This window comes from Schistocerca gregaria, unplaced genomic scaffold (assembly GCF_023897955.1).
Source record: "Schistocerca gregaria isolate iqSchGreg1 unplaced genomic scaffold, iqSchGreg1.2 ptg000421l, whole genome shotgun sequence".
Taxonomy (NCBI): Eukaryota; Metazoa; Arthropoda; class Insecta; order Orthoptera; family Acrididae; genus Schistocerca; species Schistocerca gregaria.
This window is the reverse complement of record NW_026061852.1, coordinates 301533-312301: the sequence shown is the minus strand read 5'-3', so window position 1 is coordinate 312301 and position 10769 is coordinate 301533.

The window sequence follows — 10769 nt, the reverse complement described above, 5'->3', positions numbered from 1 at the left end:
GGTCTCCGTCTACGATTTTTACCCTCCACGCTGCCCTCCAGTGCTAAATTTGTGATCCCTTGATGCCTCAGAACATGTCCTACCAACCGGTCCCTTCTTCTTGTCAAGTTGTGCCACAAATTCCTCTTCTGCCGAATTCTATTCAATACTTCATCGTTAGTTATGTGATCTGCCCATCTAATCTTTAGCATACTTCTGTAGCACCACATTTCGCAAGCTTCTATTCTCTTCTTGTCCAAACTATTTATCGTCATGTTTCACTTCCATACACGGCTGTCGTGCGGTAGCGTTCTCGCTTCCCACGTCCGGGTTCCCGGGTACTATTCCCGGCGGGGTCAGGGATTTTCTCTGCCTCGTGATGACTGCGTGTTGTGTGCTGTCCTTAGGCTAGTTAGGTTTAAGTAGTTCTAAGTTCTAGGGGACTGATGACCATAGATGTTAAGTCCCATAGTGCTCAGAGCCACTTGAACCATTTGAACCATACATGACTACACTCCATACAAATACTTTCAGAAACGACTTCCTGATACTGAAATCTATACTCGATGTTAACAAATTTTTCTTCTTCAGAAACGCTTTCCCTGCCATTTCCAGTCTATATTCTATATCCTCTGTTCTTCGACCATCATCAGTTATTTTGCACCCCAGTAGCGGTACGGAGTAGTCATCGTCGGTGTTGTTCACGAGCCAAGCAATGATGCACATGTGGTCACCTGCTGATTTTGTGATTTTGGCTTAGGGCATGCGGCACCCGTACTCTTGATGTTTGAGCCTTTCCCATTACACTTAAATTCGTACGGTGGTGAAATAATTGCAGTTTACCACATTTACCAGCTCTCGAGAACACTCGCGTGGATCATTGTGGGTTCATGTGTGTGAACGACTTCCATCAAACAGCGAAATCATTAACGTCAAAACGATCCTCCTTAACAAGAGAAAACCACTTCCTTAGAGTTCTCTGTCCAATAGTCCAATAGTATTATCCCCACACACGGTGCAAATGTTTCTGGGTGCCTCCGTTGCTGTAGCCCCTCGAATGAACTGAGACCGTGAAAAATGTCGGAAATGTTCCGATTTCTCCTGTTTGTACTCCATTTTGTAGCGTCGACAGCTCCACTCACTATCTTCAGACACAATATTTCAACATGTAAACTCAAATAGCAACAGTAAACTAAAAATAAAAACTGACAATCGTTAAATAAACCCATAGCAACCTGAATACCAGCTGACAAAAAAAAAAAAAGAAAAAGCTGTGAACTTCTGCACCAGCCTAATAGATACATATTTTCAAGTGAACCTAGGATTTCAGACTTAATTTTTTTGTTTTAGAGCGATTGTATCAGGACGCTAATTATGGACAAAGTATGGTCACAAAATTTCGACATAATATTTACAGATGACTTTGACATAACACAAATCAATATTTTGCACATTTTGCGCCATTTTCTGGAGCATCTATGTTCCACTACATCCGCATTATGTACAAACCAGCAGAATTTCTGAGATTTATAGTAGTGTTGCAAAACAATACCTATGATGTATAAGAAAACACAATTAGTTACTTCAGACATTTTTTGAGTACACCCTGTGGTCCATAGCATTCTACTTAAAGCTCCTAAAGCATCTCGCTAACACTAGGCAGATATGAGACATCGACGTGACAATTCTAAACACTGCGTATGACTTTAGTATGACAGATGTATCCCATCAGCAACTAAAGATTTAACTTTTTCTCAGTTACCCTGATTTATTTAAAGAAGTTAAATCGTTTTTCGCAAAACTAGGCCTCACGATGGTCTATTTGCTTCCTCATTTGGTCATATCCTACTCTTTGTTTCGAACAATTTATAGAGAATCATATTTTCGTTACACTGAAAAATTTGACCAATGAAATACACAGACAGCATTCCGCTCTAGGCAGAAGCACGCCAAAAAGAGAAACTAAAGTGTAGCCTGTATAGAAACAATAGCTGTTGTACGTTCTCGCTTCCCACCCCCGGGTTCCCGGGTTCGATTTCCGGCGGGGTCAGGGACTTTCTCTGCCTCGTGATGGCTGGCTGTTGTATGCTGTCCTTAGGTTGAAGTAGTTGTAAGTTCTAGAGGACTGATGACCATAGATGTTAAGTCCCATAGTGCTTAGAGCCATTTTTGAATAACTGTTGTAGAATTAAGGAACATGTTTTATGTGGAAGAACTGCGATGTTTTTGGAAAATGAATATCTCTTCTATAAAAGTCAACATTGACTTATCAGGATGGCAACGTGAGAAGGCAGTATTGAATACTGAAAAGAATTGTCCTCACCATTGCTCTTTGCAACGTATGTGAGCCGTGACTGGCTGGATGGGTGCCTTGCTTTTTTTTTTTTTAATCATTTGTTGTAGCCCAGTGGTTACCGCAATAACGTTGCTGTCTTCTCTCCGTGAGCCGCAGCAGTGTGTATCGATACTAGTACTGCTGTACTATGTCTGGTGTGGCGGATATGTTTTCCGGGCGTGCTGTGTGTGACAGTCGGTCCGTTGGGTCAGAGCAACGAGGAAGTCTCTGTGGCGCGTGGTCAGACCGGAGCCGCTGGCGGCGTGCACGTGCGGTTGGAGTTGTGAGGCACTTCTTGCGAGGGTTACGAAGTTCGTCAGCCACCAAAACTGGACACTAAAGTTGAGTGCTCACTTAACCTACTATCAAGCCTCAACTGCTATCACATCTCTTGGTTTGATCCTGGTTGTCACTTTCTGAGAGATCCACGCGAGCAACAACGTGTGTGCAGCACAGCGTGTAGTGTGACAGCTAAGGTGTTGGTAGTTTTGGGCGTTTATTCTCATTTGGCTTGATTGGCCACCAGTATCCGGAACGTTTTGCGATTGACATCTTGTTGTCGTTTTGCTGTTCAGATGCAGTAGAACTGATGTTGTTGGTTGGTTCCTCGGCTGGCTTTTTGTTGGGTTGCCTTTTGATTAAGAAGTTGTCGGTCTGGCTGCCTGTTTCACCTGAAAGTGCGTTAGTTACTTCCCCAGGTTGGAACCTTCTGAGCGCCGCTCCTTGTGTTTTACAGAGTGATTTCCTTTTTAGTCTTAAGTACTGTGTGTGGCCTTCAGCGGAGTTTTTTCTTATTGAAATTTCAAGGCTTTTCTTCTTAGGCCTTAAGGCGTAAAAAAAGTTTCTTGACTGGTATGTGGCCTTCAGCCGAGTTTTCAGCCTTTTAAAATCAAGAGTTGAAAATTTTGTCTAGGATTTAAGCCGGAAGAAATATTTTGTAGTTTTTATGTGGCCTTCAGCCGAGTTTTTCAGTTAAAGCCCAGACAAAGAAATTTCCAATTTTTAATTTTAAGACGTGAGATTGTTTGGGTTTCGTATGTGGCCTTCAGCCGAGTGTTATGTGAAGCATTTTAGGATAAAGACTTTAGCCTATTTTAGTTGAAATTCAGAATCTCTTCCTTTAGGCCTTAAGTCGTAAAATTGTTTTCTCCATGATGTGTGTTTTAATCTCTATTAAATTAAAAATTCAAAATCCTTGTCTTGCCCTTAAGTCATAAGATTGTTATTTTTTAATATGAGGCCTGCAGCAGAGTTTTACACGAAGTATTTTGAGATCAGGCCTTCAGCCTTTTCAAATTGAAAGCTCTTCTTCCCAGGCAAAATCCGTAAAATTGTTTTGTTGATATGCGGCCTTCAACCGAGTTTTCAGCCAATTTAAATTAAACTTTGAAAATCTTTGTCTCGGCCTTAAGCTGCGACACTATTCTTGTTTAACGTGAGGCCTTCAGCCGCGTTATATGGGATAAAATTAAAGCTAAGGCTTTCAACCTATTTATATTGAAGATAAAAAAAATTCTGAAGAAGTGAAACCGCCAGAAGAACTCCTGTACCTTGCTTAGGCCTTGTGCCTTGGATTTTCGATGTGGCCTTCAGCCGATCTAAATTAAATCAAAGGAGGTCTTTCGTTAAAACCTTGAGAGTTTTGATTCTTGCTTGTCTGATTGTGTGTTTTAAGAAATAAATTTTGTATGTTGGTGTGCAACTGACAGTAACATATTTTGACCTCTTTCCACAAATCTAACCGCATCCGCTCCGTCCTGCTAGCCCAGGGATTTCACTGGTAGCAGAGCGTGGTTACGTTTGTGTTCTTGCCATTCCAGTTACTGTTAGTTTCAATTTTATTTCTGTTCTGTGACACCACATTGTTTTGGGTGTTGATTGTTTCAGGTGTATTGTAATGGCGGTCAGTCAGAGTCCGGGGATCGGCCTGCTCAGAAACATCTTGTTTACGAGTTGGAAATAAGGCGCCAAGCTACTGAGGGCAGTGATCCGGATTTAGTGGCCCGTTTAGGTGCTGCCGTTTTTCAGCCGGTTGACGTCACGCCGGCGGTGTTGGGTGAGACAGAAGCGGCCACTGAATTTTTGTTGAAGGCTGTTAGGGGCCTTGTGGACACTATTTGCGTTTTGGAAGGCACTCAACCTAGTGCCAGTCTATTGGATACGGTGTAGGCCCAGTTAATGTATTTAACAAATCGGAAAGCGGATTTGGGCATGTTAGCTTTGGAAGATCACCATTAAAAATTAGCCGCCGAATTGGGCTCTTTGGTTAGTGCATTGCAGTTTAATCTTACGTGTTTAGAGTTGGTGAGAGGAGGATTGAGTAGCGGGACTTGCTGTGCTCGGGAGAAGGCGAGAGCCTACCCGGGATGGTACTGTTACGTCCTTGGTGAAGTTAGACGCAATGTTTGCCAAGTTGCCTAATCCTCTCGTGATATTACTGAATTAGTCGTGGAGCGGCTTGAACAGGTCGAAAAATTATTACGGTTGTCGGTTCGTCTTGAACTTTATGCTTCTCCCTTTCGTGGTTCCACACCAAGTAATTTTGTCACTGCCGTACCTGTTAGCTAGAAGTGAGTTGCAGAACCTCCTCTTCCGAGCCATGGCTGAAGTGTTCTCCTTACAGCAGTTCAGGGAGCTCGTCATTAGGCAGAGATTGACCACAGGAGTTCGAAAACCGCTTGAATGTCGTTACATTTGGGAGTTGCAGCGGGATAAAGAGCAGTTACATCAGTATGTGGACAGAGTTCAGACGGCGTCCTTGGCTTTGTTAATCGATTTGCCTGAACAACAGCCGGTGTCTATTGTTCTTAGGGGAATGCGCGTTGCGGATAAGTAGCACTATGTCTTCCGTAATCAGCCTTCAACTTGGGAAGAACTCCGTGCCGCGGTTGTAGCGATATGGGCGTTGCCGCTTGGATACGATGTATGTCACGAAGTTAAGGGGCAGGCCACCGGCGGTGGCTAGGGAAATTCCGAAGTGTCTGCATCCGCTGAAGCAGTAAAACTGGAACCCCGGTGTTGTTTCAGGTGCGGCAGCATGGCTCACTTGGAGCTCTCTCGGATTCAGCCTCGCGCTCTCAGAGCCAATAAATGACGCCGGACTGGGCAGCTATCTCGTGATCGAGCCTTTAGACGCTGGCGTACCCGTGTTGTCGCTCCCTCTTCACCGCCCTCACCTTACGTTTGTTCTCGAGTAGGTGGCGAACCGATCTGTGCTCTTTCCGATTCTGGTAGCTCATTTTCATTATTGTGCTTCGAGTGGTTTTTGAAAGTTGGTCATTTTACGAAACTTCGGTCGGTGCTTTCTCCGGTGCAGAGATGTCGGGTGGCCAATGACCAGGTGTTGCCTCTGCATGATTGGGTCCGAGGGAGTATATCGATGGGGGATTTTTCCTGGCCATTGTCATTAGCCTCGGTCAAGGAGCTGCCGGTCGATCTAATTTTGGGATGTGATTTCAATAAATACTTGGTTATTCTTGGATTATTCTGGGCACACCTTTTTCTTTAAGTTAGGTCCTGTGGAGAAGTTTCTACATCTACATCCATACTCCGCAAGCCACCTTATGTTTCGTTTTATAAGTGCGCTAAACGTATTGTGCATCGAAATGCAGATGCATTGGCCGTTCAGGATGTGGCTAATGAGTTTGATCTTACCCATCTCTCGCCGCATCACGCTTCTCAATTACGGGATTTGTTACAGAGTTTTCCTGAGCTTCTTAGTGATAACTTGAGTGTCACTAATGTTCTTAATTACCATATCCTTCTATCCGACGATAGTCCTGTCAGGCAGCCCCCACGTCGCCTCTCACCTCCTAAGGTGAAGATACTGAAGGCGAGAATATCACAAATGCTCCAACAAGGAGTTATTACGCCTTCTACATCTACTTATGCTTCCCCCATATGCCATGTTCCCAAGGATCAGGAGCACTATTTCAGACCTGTGGTTAACTACCGGGTGCTTGAACACTAAGGTTGTCTTCGAATGTGCCTCTGCCTCTGATCTACATAACTTTTACCTGGTTTGCCGGTACTAATTGGTTTACTGTTCTTGGTTTGAACCAAGCCTGTTATCAGATTCCATTAGCTGAAGAATGTAAACATGTTACCGCATTTTGTACTGATTGGAATCTGTTTGACAGAGTTCCTTTTGGTTTGGCAACTCGTTTGCTGGATAATATCCTTAGGGACTTGAAATTAGTGTTTGCCTATAATTATTTGGACGATTTAGTCATCTATAGCCGTTCGTTTCTGGACCATTTGGATCATATCCAGAAAGGTCTTTCGAGGTTTCAGGGAGCCGGGCTGACTGTTAAACCCAGTAAGATGACATTAGAAACGCAGCAGGTGTTCTTCTTAGGTCACCTAGTGTCAGGTCAGAGTATTCGCATCGAACAAGAGCGAACTAAGACCATACGGGCGTTGCCTCCGCCTACTGATAAACGCGGAATTTGCTAGGTTCATAGGCATGTTGAACTATTTTAGGCGTTTTGTCCCTAATTTTGCTTAGTTGGCCGCGACCTCAAACGAACAGTGCCGGAAGAGAGTGCGTTTTGAATAAGGACCTGTCCAGGAGCCCGCGTTTGAGTATATTAAGGCAGCTGTAGCCAATCGTCCATTTCTAGGAGTACCATACTTTAATAAAAGGTTTATTGTCCAAAATGACACATCTAATGCTGGTATTTGAGCTGTTCGATGGTCAGACGCAGCCATTAGCTTACGCGTCTCGTCGGTTCACTGGCGCCGAACTTAAGTACTCCATCTACGAGTGCGAGGCGTTGGCCGTTTTGTTTGCATTGGAGAAGTACCACTTCTGCCTTGAGCATCGGGAATTTCAGTTAGAAGCCGACAATCAGGCTTTGAGCTGGGTGCTGGCTAGGCCGCGTAAAACTGGCCGTAGTGCCAGATGAGAGGTACGCATTTAATTTGAAGTTAAACACGTGAGAGACACTGAAAATATCCTTGCGGATGTCCTCAGCCGGTAGTTCGCCGAATCTACACCTAGTGAGGGAACCCGGGAGACAGATGGAGGCAGGATTGGGAGAAATTCCTCTTTAGTTTGATGTCGCTCAGCGTCGGGATCAGGACCCTATTTGGCTGGGGAACTGTCGCATGAGTATATTATTAACAGTTGCATTCTGCGTAAAAGGGTCGGGCATGCGAAGCAGTTAAAGAAGTTTGCCAGTAGCTCTGGTGCGCCCGGTTTGTCGGTACTTTCATGATTCGTTGGTGGGTAGCCACTTATAAGTTCCTAAGACTCTGAAAAAAGTCAAGGAGCATTTGACTTGGCCCACCATGGAGCGAAATGTCAGAGAGATGGTATAGCAATATCGGCTGTATAATGTAGTCAAACCCAAGAATGCTCTTCAACAGGGTTTGCTGAGCTCTGAGCGCGAGTCCTGTCCTACGCACAAGCTCTATATCGATTATCTAGGACCCTTTCTTCGTACTAAGAAAGGTCATCGATACGTGTTAGTTATTATTGATGCGTTCTCCGGATTCACTTGGCTCCTTCCGAGCCGTAACGTCACTGCTACCACCACTATTTCTCATTTAACTAAAGTTTTCATTGTTTTTGGCCCCCCTAAGAAAATTGTTAGCGATAATGCGCCGGCCTTCCTTTCGGCTCCTTTCAAGGCGTCCTATTTTCAGAACGGTGTCAAGCATATCACGACTGCGTCGTATTATCCGCAGGCATGCTTTACGGAGAGGGTTAACCGAAATCGTAAATCCGCTTTGATTTCAGAAAACGCCTAGTAAGTGGGACTCTAGTCTTCCTTGGCTTAGTTTTGCTTTTAATACCGCAAATCATGAAGCCTTGGGAGCTACTCCCGCCTCTTTGATCCTTTCCTATCCTGTTAATTCCCCTTTTTCGAACTTGTGGGGAATTCAAGATCTAGTTCCTCAAGTCATCAATGAAAACTGGAACCGTCCCAGACGTAATATACTCAGGGTCCATAATAATCAAGGTGAGCGTTACAATCGTAATCGGCGAACCTTTAGAGGGAGGCCAGGAGATCAGGTCTATGTCCGTAGTTTCCCCAGTAGGCAGGTGCGTGTCGGAAATATGAGTAAATTTACTCCTCATTTTCTGGGGCCTAGCACCAATTTGCGCATTTTAGGCCCGGTGAATCTGCTGGTTAAGGATAACCATTCCGGTAACCAGTACTGGGTTCACCTTAGCCAGGTTAAATCCAGTTAGTTAGTCTGATGGTTAAGTAGCCCCCCCCCCCCCCTTCCGGCATCGTGTTTGTTTGAGGGCGGGAGGTTGAGCCGTGGCTGGCTCGTGTTATGCTTCCCATTAAATCTTGGTTTTGGTTGATATTCTGTGATTAGTCTCTCGCGGTTATGCTGTTATCCTCTCTCTCCGTGAGTCGCAGCAGCAGCGCGTATCGATATTAGTACCCTTGTACTATCTGTGGCGTCGCGCTTATAGTTTTCCGACTGCAGCGCGTGCGGGTAATGCTCCGGTCCTTTTGCCTCAGAAAGTCTACAAGGAAGAGCTATGTGGTCTACTTAGTTCTGGTGCATACCGGAAGATTAACAAAGATCCTACTATCAAGGCGACAGTATGGACTGCTGCCTTGCTGAACGCTTCATCACTACCAAAGGAAGTCAAAAGAAGTACCACCGAGATATTATGGTCTTCCTAAAGTTCACAAAATGTCTAAGTATGAGAGTGTAGAGGTCTATGAGACCTATAACGAGCGCTATTGGTTCACCGACGTATTTTTCTGCCAAACACTTGGCTTCCTAATTAAAACAATTGGTAGGAAAATGGAGTCACCACATTCGTAATTCTATGGATTTTATTCAGAGACTTAACACGTCAAAACTAACTAGCACATCATTATTATTTAGCCTGACGTTGCTGTCATTATGCACCGGTACGTTTAAAGGACTCTTTCTCTTATCAGCCAACATCTTGATAAGAACATTACGGCCTTATTTGAACATGTGCTTTTATCATCTTATTTCCAGTTTAATGGTGAATTTTATGAGAAGATTGGATAGTTAATAAAAATTTGCTGGTTTCCAGCCGCGTCGGGTGGTTAAAATCCCACGGGCTTTCGACTGAGCTCTCCCCGGTCATTGTCAAGTGGTAAGACTGACTGCTGTGTCGCCGTGGCCGCGTCGTTATACAGCCGCACTGCTGGATGTGACGTCACTGGTGCTCTCTTCCACGCCATATATGATCATGTTTTCATACCGCGTCCATCGCGCCCGTTTTAACATCGCGATAGCCGGGTCCCAGGCTGTGCTGAGCTGCAAACATCCGTCCTTGTTGATGGTGTTTTCAGCGGTTTTTATTTCAATAGCTTCTTTTATGACGCTATCGCAAAATCCTTCCGCTTTCATAACGACAGATGTTTCGTCGAATAGAATTCGGTGTCCATTTTCTAAGGCGTGTTCTTCCACGGCTGATTTTTCTGGATAGCGTAGGTGTAAGCACCTCTCGTGTTCCTTTCCGACGTTGCTCTACCATGCGTACTGTTTGGCCGACGTAGTAACAGCCACACTGACATGGTATCTTGTACACTCCAGGCGTTCTTAGCCCTAGGTAGTCCTTCACAGGCCTTATGAGCTGACGAATTTTTGCTGGGGGCCTGAACACCGATGAAATGTTATATCTCGTCAGGAGTCGGCTAATCTTTCCCGACACTGTACCACAGAAAGGCTAAAACACAAGTTTCTTGCTTTCTTCTTCGGTGGTGTTCTCTTCTCTGTTGGTGTGTTTCTTGCGTGTCACGCCAGATATAGCCTGGACACCTGTCCGTGGCTGTACCCGTTTTCCCGGAAGACGTTTCGGAGGTGGCTCAGTTCTAGTGGCAGACTTGCTGCGCCTGGGACGACTTTAGCACGATGGACGAGGGTATTCAGAACGCCACGTTTTTGTGCCGGATGGTGGTGGCTGAGAGCGTGCAGATACTGATCTGTGTGTGTGTGTGTGTGTGTGTGTGTGTGTGTGTGTGTGTGTGTGTGTGTGTGTGTGTGTGTCTCCGTTTTCTGTAGACACTGTGGCTGAGGTGCCCCTTGGTTTTCCGTCGAATGAGGACGTCAAGCAAGGGCAATGTACCCTCTGTCTCGACTTCCATCTTACACTTGATGTGGCCGTGAATGCTGTTCACGTGTTCCAAAATTCACGACCATGGGGCTACATGATGAAAGTGTCATCAACGTAACGCTAAAGGCAACTTGGGTTAGCTGGAGCCGTGTCCAAGGCGAAGTCTTCAAATTTTGCCATAAAAAGTTTGGCTATGGATAGAGCCAGAGGGCTTCCCATAGCCACGCCGTCCAACTGGTCGAAATACTGGCCGCCATGTAGGAAGTACGACTATGTCACTGTGTGCTTAAACAGTCCCACAATTGTGCTATCAGATAATTGTGAGAGGAGATCTATACAGTCTTTGACCGGAACACGTGTAAACAGGGAGACCACACCAAAACTAACCATCAT